We start from the raw sequence: 12,646 nt of genomic DNA on the forward strand, positions 1-12,646 counted from the left end.
GAGAGGCAATCGGATTTTCCCTGGATCAACTTTACCTATAAATGTTAGTACCTAATAGTTACATAGTTGAGTAATATTATTAATATTATTATTTATATGCTAATTCTTTATTTTAATAAATAGTATTACTACTACTATTACTACTACTACTGTTACTACTACTACTACTACTACTACTATGCTTATGGAATCAATGAAAAAGGTTTGAACTCACAACTATTATTTTTTTTCTTAATTATTTATTGAAATGTTTAGAAATCCTGCATAATTATAGTATTATGATGGTAATGATGATTAATAATAATAATAATAATTATGATTTTTAAAAAAATATGTATTATTATTATCATTATTATTATTATCATCATTACCATCATAATACGATAATTATGCAGGATTTCTAAATATTTAAATAAATAATTAAGAAAAAAATTATAGTTGTGAGTTCAAACCTTTCTCATTGATTCCATAAGCATTTGTTTTAAATAAATATAAAAGCATGAGAATTTTTTAAAGAACATTTCTTATGTAATAAGTGGGTCCTTGGACAGCTTAGATAAAAAAATAAATAAAAAAAAATAAAACAACAAAAGAAAATCCTCAAAGCAGAAATAAATTCCAGGCAGTTTGAATAGGGGAAGGCTCGGCAGATCAGCCAGAATTCAAAGGATAATCTATCAAGGAAATAATAATAATTGTGAATTCAAACCTTTTTTATTGATTCTATAAGCATTTTTTTTAAATAAATATAAAATTAATATTTCTGAAAGAAAATTTCTTATGTAACAATGTGGGTCCTTGGACAGCACCAAAAAAAATATTCTCAAAGCAGAAATACATTGCATGCACTTTGAATGGGGAAGGCTCTGCAGACCAGCTGGAATTCAAAGGATAACCTTCTCAGTATTATAAAACAGGAAACACATTGGAAGGCTGATTCTGTAGGAATGAATGAAGACAGGGCACAGAACAGGAACAAAGCCTGCAGTATTCCTGAGAACATAAAAGAACCAAATATTTATGTGCACTCTGGAAGAATGCACACACTGGAACAGGAAGAAGTTCAAGGTTATCAATCACAAGTAACGTTTCCTGCCATGTAGCCCATTAACCTTCGTCACTAAGCTCCACAGTCCCCAAACACAATGTAATGCTACAATATGAAAGGCAAACGACGCGGTTGCTTTGATACATCCCTACTCTCCCAGTTTTTATATATACGAGACTGGATAACCATACAGGTATGGTGAGAAAGAACTAAAGAAGGCAAAAAGCCCTCCAAATAAGTGCATGGCACAGTAAAGCCTTCTTAGAACAGAAGAAATTTGCATGTCCTATTCCATCCCAAAAAATAAGAGAATTATCCCCCATTTCGGGACAGTGGGTTGAGCCATTCAAATCATTCTTTTATGACCCATCAGCCAGAACCCATCAGTGAATAGTGCAATTATAGCATAATATCATAGAGCCATTTATTTCAAACATCTGTTTCAGAATATTTGGTCATCATCAGTGGAATATATGGAACTCATGGCTTGTACGGCGTAGGGCTTTGGACCTAAGTAGTGAGCGTACAGGTTAAGGTGGCAAGAGACTAAAGGAACCAAAAAGCCCTCCAAATGAAATGTTTTGCCTTTTTCAAAAGGCGTCTTCTATACTACACCTCTTGAAAATATCAGGATGACGAAACGTGTCAGGGCAGAGCATGACACAGCACGTCCCATAAGGGACAAATCTGAAAAGTCTAACAGAAACTGTATTACCCACACAAACAGAAGGTAGAAGACATGGGCTGTTTGAAAGTTGGGTACAATACCTTTTCTATTCAGGAAAACAACCTTTTCATTTATTTAGTGCTAACTCATTGGGTTCTAAGCCCTACTCCGTAGAAGTACCGTGTTAAAGTTGATTAAGATTTTTGCGGTTTGGTTTAGATCTACTTTAACCTTTCAAATGAATAAGACCCATCTTAGAAAAGGCTTGCTAATACCTTTAATAGACAGAAAACCCTACTCTATGTCTCCACCTAAAACTGGTATCACTCCACCCTTCTCCTGTCCATTGAGAGTCCCATTATTAGCCTCTGAGGCATTGTTATTGGATGGGATGGGGGGTAGTTGGACAGGACTCCTTTCCAAAATCCAAAAGGACGTCTAACATTTAAAAAACAAAGTGAAACCATTTTAAGAGTGTATATATGGCGCTTTTCTGGTGTTCAAATGAATTCCTTATCGCCGACCACACACATATATGTGGGGTTGTGACACAATGGTGGGCCTTATGCCATGCCACCACATATATGCATATGGTTAATTGTTTCTTGCAGTTGAGAACCAGAATGCCAATCACAGTGATGACATGATCAGGAAACTCAGGTATTGCCGCCGGAGTGGTGGGAACCAACACAAAGGTTTCTAAATAAATGAAAAGGTTGTTTTCCTGAATAGAAAAGGTATTGTACCCAACTTTCCAACAGCCCATGTATTCTACCTTCTGTTTGTGTGAGTAATACAGTTTCTGTTAGACTTTTCAGATTTCTCACTTATGGGACGTGCTGTGTCATGCTCTGCCCTGACACGTTTCGTCATCCTGATATTTTCAAGAGGTGTAGTATAGAGCACTCCTTTTAAAAACAGGATGACAAAACATGCCAGGAAGAGCAGGAAGCGATGTGACCCCACAAAGTACTCCCGTAAATGACATATCTACACCCAAAAGATGGCCTGTGGAGCAGGTATCCTACAAAACACAATCGTAGTGAAAATTTTACCTTTGTACAGGAGAAAGCACTGTATTATGTGAGTGGGCATTTTATATGTGTTTTAATGGACAGTTTTAAATAAAAGTAGAAAAGGGTTTTACAATATCCTTGTTTTCGCAATAGTTATTTCTTATCTGTATAGAGGCATAATGTTGAGAGGAGTGAAGATGGTCCTGGCTTGAGAGTGGTGGCAGAAAGCAAAATCCCTTGTGGCAATATAAGCGTGTAATGACTTACCTGATTTAGGTGGTCATGGTAAGTCGGTGAGTTCTCTGGTGTGCTGGTGAAGAATCACGAATGAGAGATGGACGAATACATTTTTGGCACTGTTTCTGGTGCAATTTGGGTGACCCCTATTTTTGAAGGGTCACAACTTTGTAGATGGCCACCAAACCCAAGCCATTTGGCTCAAATAAGAACTTCTTTTGGTAGAAGATCCATATCCAGTGCCTCTCCTGACATGGTTTCTTTAACCCCCTACCCCAACCCTAATATTAACATCCTAACCTCTCTCCTGATTCCATACGTTGGAACAAAAAATAAATGTAACCTCTTGACTAAAACATATCACAATTCTTATGATTAGATCTTGACTTACAGAAAAAAAGTGAGGTCAACTCTATATAGATGGAAACTCCATGTTCCTTCGAAAATTAACGCTAGCTAAATATAACAACCAAGACATTCTCATTTTTTTTTTTTTTTTCGATGGAGTGTGACTTTGTGCTTGCTCTCAGTCTTCCTTCTGCCATGTGGACATCTAGTGTGAATAACACGCTGACGAAACAGAACTGAATTTTGATAGGCCTCTTGATATTGGCGCCTAGGAGTAATAGCTGTTTAATTTCAGGCCTTTCATTGTGCGTCGTGTCAAAGCGCCGGCTGGTAATTGCAATCATCAACTCTTTCAGAGTCTCTGTATAGATGTGACCCCGATCACCTACCATTAAACCTATCTTATCCAGCGCAGGAGCATTTACACTGGCCGTGATTAAAAATAAGAACGATGGGCTGGCCGCCTCGGATCGAGGAGCTAATTTAGGCTGTGCACATCAGAAATTATAGAAAATAACTTGGTAACCAGCCGCTGGGAAAGGAGAAAAAAATAAAAATAATTGATTCTTGTGGATTGCTGAGTGGTGCGCAGTGAATGCCGTTCCATTAAATTCTCAGAGGTGGTTCTGGGGTAGAAGGACAGCTCGGGGATATTATGAGATGGGACAGATGCGTTGAATGCTGCGGTTTAATCCATAATCAGAATAGAAAACCAAAAAAGACCAAAACATGCAACTAAAGAGAACCTGTATGTTAGCTGTACTGGGACAAAATAACACGTTGACCTTTTAAAGAGGTGTCACATACAAAGGACTTCATACCTAGGGTTCTGGGCTGGCTGGTCAGAGCGGTGGAGAAACAAAGGAAGATAAAATTAGCATTCAGCAGAAGGTCTATACCCCCTCAAGCCTCTTTCACACGGACATTCTGATCGGGTCTATCTCTACGTTTTTCAGGTGGACCTGATCGGAAACCTCCACTCTTCTGTTAGGAGTGGCGGGTGTTAACTGATCTGATCTGCCAAAAAGAGACAGATGGAAACTGTTCCCCTTTAGTCCAGCAGATCAGATGGCAGTTGGGTGTAAACAGACAGGTGGTCTGTTTACATCCGGTCGTCCATAGAGGAGAGCGGTATGTGTTTGTGTCCGTGTCCACTTTACATAAGTGGAGCTGACACAGATATGTCATCTGCCTGCTCAGCATGAATCAGTGGACAGATCCTCTGCTCAGCCCCCTGTGAAAGGGCCCTTATCCCCTTTGCGCTAAGAGTACGCAGCCTAATATATTGCGCTAATATATGCGGCCTTGGCTTTCAGGGGTTACACCGGGATGATGCCCACAGATGCAGGCATCATCCCGGTACCGTTTTTTAGAGCGGGCGATCAGCTTTCCAGGGATAACAACCGATGGGGCTAAAAGCCGATCGATTGTTAGCCCGGAGGAGCGGGAGGTGACATCCCCCCTCCCGCTGCCTCCCGCCACTCTTGCCGGGCCTCTTGTCCCACCAGGAGACCCGATCTGTGATGCGTCACTTCCGGCGCCTAGAGACAGACTGGAACGAATCCATAATCAGCTTCGTTCCAGTCTCCTGAATGTAAACGCGGAAGCAACGTCACAACGTCACTTCCTGTTTACTCGGCTATCAATGGCACCAGATTTAAAAAAATATACAGTATTCAGAATCGCCGTTTTTCGGCGATCTCAATACTTTGAAGTGCAAATGAGGTATTGCAGATCTTTTAGACCCCCGATCCCTCCATAAAGAGTACCCGTCACCCAGTAGGTAGAAATCACAGGGCCCCATAGCAAAATGTTATATGGGCCTCCCCCCCCCCCCACAAAAAAATTAACTAATGCCATTGAACAACAGATTACCACACTAGAGAACCTCTTTAACCCTTGCAGTGCAGGTACAGCCCAGCTTTAAGTTCAGGGAAAAGTTCTGCTTTGTGTGCGCTAACATGAAAATGACTGTTGCTCAGAGCAACCAATCAGCATCCAGGTTTTATTTTCAAACTGCAGAAACAAGAGCTACAAACTTAATGATTGCTATTGACAATGAGAGATCTCCTCCAAAGGCACAGCCCTCCAACAACGTACAAAGCGGTACAGGTGAGCATAGTACAGAGAAGCCGAGAAGGTCTCAAGGTCTGCCGAGCTCTGAGGGTACAGTCCCCCCCCCCCCAATACACACTGGCCCTAGGAGCAGGCCTCCTCCATGCCCCTGACACCACTGTGCCCTCACCACCACCTCACCATTACCCCCCACCACAGCCCTCACCTGAAGATCTGCCACTCAGCTTCACAAAGCGGACCAGTGGCTCCCCTCCACCGGCTTCCACCGCCATCATACACAGTACACCAGCAAATCATTCCACCCAGAAACACAGAGTAGCACAAAGTGTCCGCTTATTATCTGTGCCCACAGGGGGCAGGCTAGAGCGCGGAATCCCACACATGTGCTCATCATAGTGTGCCACAGGTGGTTCAGGTGACCATGATGGGCACCTCCTGAGATGGATCAGCCTTGTCTGTGTATTTGGTACTGGAAATCATGCAGATATGGTTAAGAGGTTCAGACAGAGCAGTTTGGATGGGGAATTGAGGCCCCACTCAGCTGCAGGCTCCATAGCGCCAGCGTGGGTCGCTATGGCGGTAGTTCCGCCACTGCTGTCACCACTTATTACTGTCACAAGGGATGTTTACATTCCTTGTGACAGCAATAAAAGTTATTTATTTTTATTTTTTTAAAACACAATTTAATAATATAAAAATAAATAAAGTAAATAAGAAAAGAACATTTAAAACGCCCCCGTCCCTGCGAGCTCATGGAGCAATGAAAGCGCATACAGAAGTCGCACCCGCATATGTAAACAGTGTTCAAACACAAATGTGAGGTATCGCCACGATCGTCAGAGCAAGAACAATAATTCTAGCACTAGACCCCCTCTGTAACTCCAACCTGGTAACCGTAAAAAAATTGAAAGCATCGCCTATGGAGATTTTTAAGTACCATAGTTTGTCGCCATTCCACGAGTGCGTGCAATTATAAAGCATGACATGTTTGGTATCTACTCGGCGTAAGATCATCTTTCACATTATACAAAAAAATTGGGCTAACTTTACTCTTTCGTTTTTTGTTTTTTTTTAATTCATGAAAGTGTCCCTTTTCCCAAAAAGTTGTGTTTAAAACACTGCTGCACAAATTCTGTGTGACATAAAATATTGCAATGTTGCAATATCTAGATAGATGGATAGATGGATGGACAGATAGATAGATAGATAGATAGATAGATAGATAGATAGATAGATAGATAGATAGATAGATAGATAGATAGATAGATACATACATACATACATACATACATAGATAGATAGATAGATACATAGATACATAGATATGGATACACAAAAGATAAAAATATCTTAAAATAAATTAGATAAAAAAGATGTTTTTAATCAGAACTGGAAGACATTCTTTATTACAGAGGATGAATAGAACAGCCCTTCCAATGCTGCATCATACAGACAGGGAGAGGTGACCTGATACATAGAGGTGGCCCGGTACAGAGAGGTGGCCCAGTATAGATAGGTGGCCCGGTACAGAGAGGTGACCCAGTACAGAGAGTGACCCGGTACAGAGAGGTGGCCCGGTACATAGAGGTATCCCGGTACAGAGAGGTGACCCAGTACAGAGAGATGGCCCGGTACAGATAGGTGGCCCGGTACAGAGAGGTGACCCGGTACAGAGAGGTGACCCGGTACAGAGAGGTGACCCGGTACAGAGAGGTGACCCGGTACAGAGAGGTGGCACGGTACAGAGAGGTGACCCGGTACAGAGAGGTATCCCGGTACAGAGAGGTGACCCAGTACAGAGAGTGACCCGGTACAGAGAGGTGGCCCGGTACAGAGAGGTGACCCAGTACAGAGAGATGGCCCGGTATAGATAGGTGGCCCGGTACAGAGAGGTGACCCGGTACAGAGAGGTGACCCGGTACAGAGAGGTGGCCCGGTACAGAGAGGTGACCCGGTACAGAGAGGTGACCCGGTACAGAGAGGTGACCCGGTACATAGAGGTGACCCGGTACAGAGAGGTGACCCGGTACAGAGAGGTGACCCAGTACAGAGAGATGGCCCGGTATAGATAGGTGGCCCGGTACAGAGAGGTGACCCGGTACAGAGAGGTATCCCGGTACAGAGAGGTGACCCGGTACAGAGAGGTGACCCGGTACAGAGAGGTGACCCGGTACATAGAGGTGACCCGGTACAGAGAGGTGACCCGGTACAGAGAGGTGGCCCGGTACAGAGAGGTGACCCGGTACATAGAGGTGACCCGGTACAGAGAGGTGACCCGGTACATAGAGGTGGCCCGGTACATAGAGGTGGCCCGGTACAGAGAGGTGACCCGGTACAGAGAGGTGACCCGGTACAGAGAGGCGATCCGGTACAGAGAGGCGACCCGGTACAGAGAGGCGCCCGGTACAGAGAGGTGGCCCGGTACAGAGAGGCGACCCAGTACAGAGAGGCGACCCGGTACAGAAAGGTGACCCGGTACAGAGAGGTTTCCGGTACAGAGAGGTGACCCGGTACAGAGAGATGGCCCGGTACAGAGAGGTGACCCGGTACATAAAGGTGACCCGGTACAGAGAGATGGCCCGGTACAGAGAGGTGACCCGGTACAGAGAGGTGACCCGGTACAGAGAAATGGCCCGGTACAGAGAGGTGACCCGGTACATAGAGGTGACCCGGTACAGAGATATGGCCTGGTACAGAGAGGTTCCGGTACAGAGAGGTGACCCAGTACAGAGAGGTCCCGGTACAGAGAGGTGACCCGGTACAGAGAGATGACCCAGTACAGAGAGGTTCCGGTACAGAGAGGTGACCCAGTACAGAGAGGTGACCCAGTACAGAGAGGTTCCGGTACAGAGAGGTGACCCAGTACAGAGAGGTTCCGGTACAGAGAGATGACCCGGTACAGAGAGATGACCCAGTACAGAGAGGTTTCCGGTACAGAGAGGTGACCCAGTACAGAGAGGTTCCGGTACAGAGAGATGACCCGGTACAGAGAGGTGACCCGGTACAGAGAGATGACCCGGTACAGAGAGGTTTCCGGTACAGAGAGGTGACCCAGTACAGAGAGGTGACCCGGTACAGAGAGGTGACCCGGTACAGAGAGGTGACTCGGTACAGAGAGATGACCCGGTACAGAGAGGTTCCGGTACAGAGAGGTGACCCGGTACAGAGAGGTGACCCGGTACAGAGAGGTTTCCGGTACAGAGAGGTGACCCAGTACAGAGAGGTGACCCAGTACAGAGATGTGGCCCAGTACAGAGAGGCGACCCGGTACAGAGAGGTGACCCGGTACAGAGAGGTTTCCGGTACAGAGAGGTGACCCGGTACAGAGAGGTGACCCAGTACAGAGAGATGGCCCGGTATAGAGAGGTGACCCGGTACATAAAGGTGACCCGGTACAGAGAGATGGCCCGGTACAGAGAGGTGACCCGGTACAGAGAGGTGACCCGGTACAGAGAAATGGCCTGGTACAGAGAGGTTCCGGTACAGAGAGGTGACCCAGTACAGAGAGGTTCCGGTACAGAGAGATGACCCGGTACAGAGAGGTGACCCGGTACAGAGAGATGACCCAGTACAGAGAGGTTCCGGTACAGAGAGGTGACCCAGTACAGAGAGGTGACCCAGTACAGAGAGGTGACCCGGTACAGAGAGGTGACCCAGTACAGAGAGGTTCCGGTACAGAGAGGTGACCCAGTACAGAGAGGTTCCGGTACAGAGAGGTGACCCAGTACAGAGAGGTTCCGGTACAGAGAGATGACCCGGTACAGAGAGATGACCCAGTACAGAGAGGTTCCGGTACAGAGAGGTGACCCAGTACAGAGAGGTTCCGGTACAGAGAGATGACCCAGTACAGAGAGGTTCCGGTACAGAGAGGTTACCCGGTACAGAGAGGTGACCCGGTACAGAGAGGTTCCGGTACAGAGAGGTGACCCGGTACAGAGAGGTTTCCGGTACAGAGAGGTGACCCGGTACAGAGAGGTGACCCAGTACAGAGAGATGGCCCGGTATAGAGAGGTGACCCGGTACATAAAGGTGACCCGGTACAGAGAGATGGCCCGGTACAGAGAGGTGACCCGGTACAGAGAGGTGACCCGGTACAGAGAAATGGCCTGGTACAGAGAGGTTCCGGTACAGAGAGGTGACCCAGTACAGAGAGGTTCCGGTACAGAGAGATGACCCGGTACAGAGAGGTGACCCGGTACAGAGAGATGACCCAGTACAGAGAGGTTCCGGTACAGAGAGGTGACCCAGTACAGAGAGGTGACCCAGTACAGAGAGGTGACCCGGTACAGAGAGGTGACCCAGTACAGAGAGGTTCCGGTACAGAGAGGTGACCCAGTACAGAGAGGTTCCGGTACAGAGAGGTGACCCAGTACAGAGAGGTTCCGGTACAGAGAGATGACCCGGTACAGAGAGATGACCCAGTACAGAGAGGTTCCGGTACAGAGAGGTGACCCAGTACAGAGAGGTTCCGGTACAGAGAGATGACCCAGTACAGAGAGGTTCCGGTACAGAGAGGTTACCCGGTACAGAGAGGTGACCCGGTACAGAGAGGTGACCCAGTACAGAGAGGTTCCGGTACAGAGAGATGACCCAGTACAGAGAGGTGACCCGGTACAGAGCGATGACCCGGTACAGAGAGGTTCCGGTACAGAGAGGTGACCCGGTACAGAGAGGTGACCCGGTACAGAGAGGTTCCGGTACAGAGAGGTGACCCGGTACAGAGAGGTGACCCGGTACAGAGAGGTTTCCGGTACAGAGAGGTGACCCAGTACAGAGAGGTGACCCGGTACAGAGAGGTGACCCAGTACAGAGAGGTTCCGGTACAGAGCGCCTTCACAAAGAATGCAGCGTATTTGCGGTGGGGATGCTCGCAGACACAATGAACTGGACCGTTTTACAACATGATGATAACGGTAAAGGAATCCTGGCAACACAATTTTGTTAAGCTGTCGCCACTCATTAGCCGCCTCCATACAGTCCTTTTATTTTTGTTTAAATGGCATTTAGCAAAATGTTACAAGGCTCCTCTCCATGTCTCTTGGCCTCCCCAGAATACACCTGCACTCGCACACAGGGGCTGGCTGCCTTGTATCCATCCTGACAGATGTCAACACGCATCTCATCGAAGGCATCAGCTGTGTCATCCCTAATGATCCCGAGCAGAGAAAGCAGTCCTTGGCTTCATTACAGTCTCTTCTGCCCTCGGGTTGCAGAGGAAAAAGCTGAGCGGATCGCTCCTTGATCCTGGAATAGCGGAGTGGCGGGGCGCAGGGTGCCGGGGTTGGTCTCTCTACACCAGAGAATAAAGAAGAGACGCTGGAAACACATGGGGCAGGATCTGCTTCTGAAGAAGGGTCGGCACGGCACGCTGTCATGCCTTGCTTACTGAGCCAAGAAATGTTTCGTGAAAGTTAACCGGTGCTTTCCAAACTCCCCAAAGCAACAAAGACATGATAAGGGCCCCACTTTTACTTCCCCGGCTCTGGTAGTGCTATGGTTTTCTTTATCAACCAATCCACGGTGCGCATCCTTAAAGTGGTTGTATACCCACATTTTTAACTTTTACCTACAGGAAAGCCTATAATAAGGCTTACCTGTAGGTAAAAAAAATATCTCCTAAACCTGTACGGTTTAGGAGATATTCCCCTCGGTATGCGCCGCTGACTGCAGCGGCGCATGCGCACAAGGGGTTTCTCGCCGTCAAAATCCGGCAGCGGCCAAGCGGCCGGACTGAAATCTCCCGCGCGCATGCGCGGGAGTGACGATATCGCGGCTCCGGCCACTCACAGCGCCGGAGCCGCGATACACGGAAGAAACGCAGAGGGAGCATGTCAGCTCCCTCGGCGTGGATCGGGCCAGATGTCGGGGCCTCGTTCTAAGGTAAGTATTTCATAATGAGCTAGTATGCGGTGCATACTAGCTCATTATGCCTTTTGCTTTGCAGGTTAAAAAAAAAAAAAAAAAATGTGCGGGTTTACTACTGCTTTAAGGTTCTGTATAGCTTTGTTTATAAACAAACATGTAAAGCCATGTTACATTTTTTTACATTTTCATGTTACACATTTTTAACCCCTTACCATCCGTGCTATAGCTGAATGACAGCTACAGCGCAGACTTAATTTGCCGTGCGGGCATCCCTGGATGTCCTCCCGTGCTTGAGCGGCCTGCGCGCCCCCCTGCAGGGTGCCCGCGGCATGCTCTGTGATCAGCGAGTTTATGAGACTCGTCTGATCACAGATCGAAGTAAGGGGTCGATCCCGACCCTTTACCACGTGATCAGCTGTCAGCCAATAACAGCTGATCATGCGATGTAAATAGAGCCGGTAAAAAGCCGATCACCGGCGGCTGCGAGAGGGACATCGGTTCTGATCGTGGAGGTGTCACCAGTATCACCTACCAGTGCCCACCAGCGTCACCTACCAGTGCCCACCAGTGCCACCTACCAGTGCCCACCAGCGTCACCTACCAGTGCCCACCAGCGTCACCTACCAGTGCCCACAGTACCACCCATCAGTGCCCACAGTGTCACCTATCAGTGCCCTCAGTGCTGCTTATCAGTGCCCACAGTGCCGCCTATAAATCACCAATCAGTACGTCATTACCAGTGCTGCCTATCAATAACATCTACCAGTGCCACCTACCAATGCCCTTCAGTGCCACCTACTTGTGCCCATCTGTGACATCTATCAGTGCCACCCATCAGTGCCACCTGTCGGGGCCCATCAGTGCTGTCTTATCACTGCCCATCGGTGCAGTCTTATCAGTACCCAACAGTGTCGCCATATCTGTGCCTATCAGTGTCACCTTATCTGTGCCCATCAGTGCAGCCCATCAGTGCCCATCAGTGCAGCCTTATCAGTGAATATCAATGAAAGAGAAAAATTTGCAGTTTGCAACATTTTATAATAAACTATAAAACATGTTTTTTGCCACCTATCAGTGCCCATCAGTGGCATCTATCAGTGCCACCCATCGGGGCCCATCAGTGTTGCTTTATCTGTGCCCATCAGTGCCCATCAGTGCAGCCTCATCAGCAAATATCAATGAAGGAAAAAAATTACCCGTTTGCAAAATTTTATAACAAACTATTAAACATGTTTTTGTTTTTTCAAAATAAAGTCTTTTTTTTGTTTGTTTAGCAAAAAATAAAAACCCAAATAGTGATTAAATACCACCAAAAGAAAGCTCCATTTGTGGGGAAAAAATGATAAAAATTTCATTTGATTGTTGTATGTCCGCGCAATTGTCATTCAA

General features: G+C 46.7%; 1 protein-coding gene across 22 annotated transcripts in view; it reads left to right on the forward strand.

Moving 5' to 3' along the window:
- CELF4 (CUGBP Elav-like family member 4) overlaps positions 1-12,646 on the forward strand; it is a 1,506,243-nt gene that overhangs the window by 1,208,280 nt on the left and 285,317 nt on the right. The window lies entirely within an intron of this gene.

Source organism: Lithobates pipiens, unplaced genomic scaffold, assembly GCF_037356315.1.
Source record: "Lithobates pipiens isolate NorthernLeopardFrog02 unplaced genomic scaffold, aLitPip1_a1.2 Scaffold_3, whole genome shotgun sequence".
In the NCBI taxonomy this organism is placed as follows: Eukaryota; Metazoa; Chordata; class Amphibia; order Anura; family Ranidae; genus Lithobates; species Lithobates pipiens.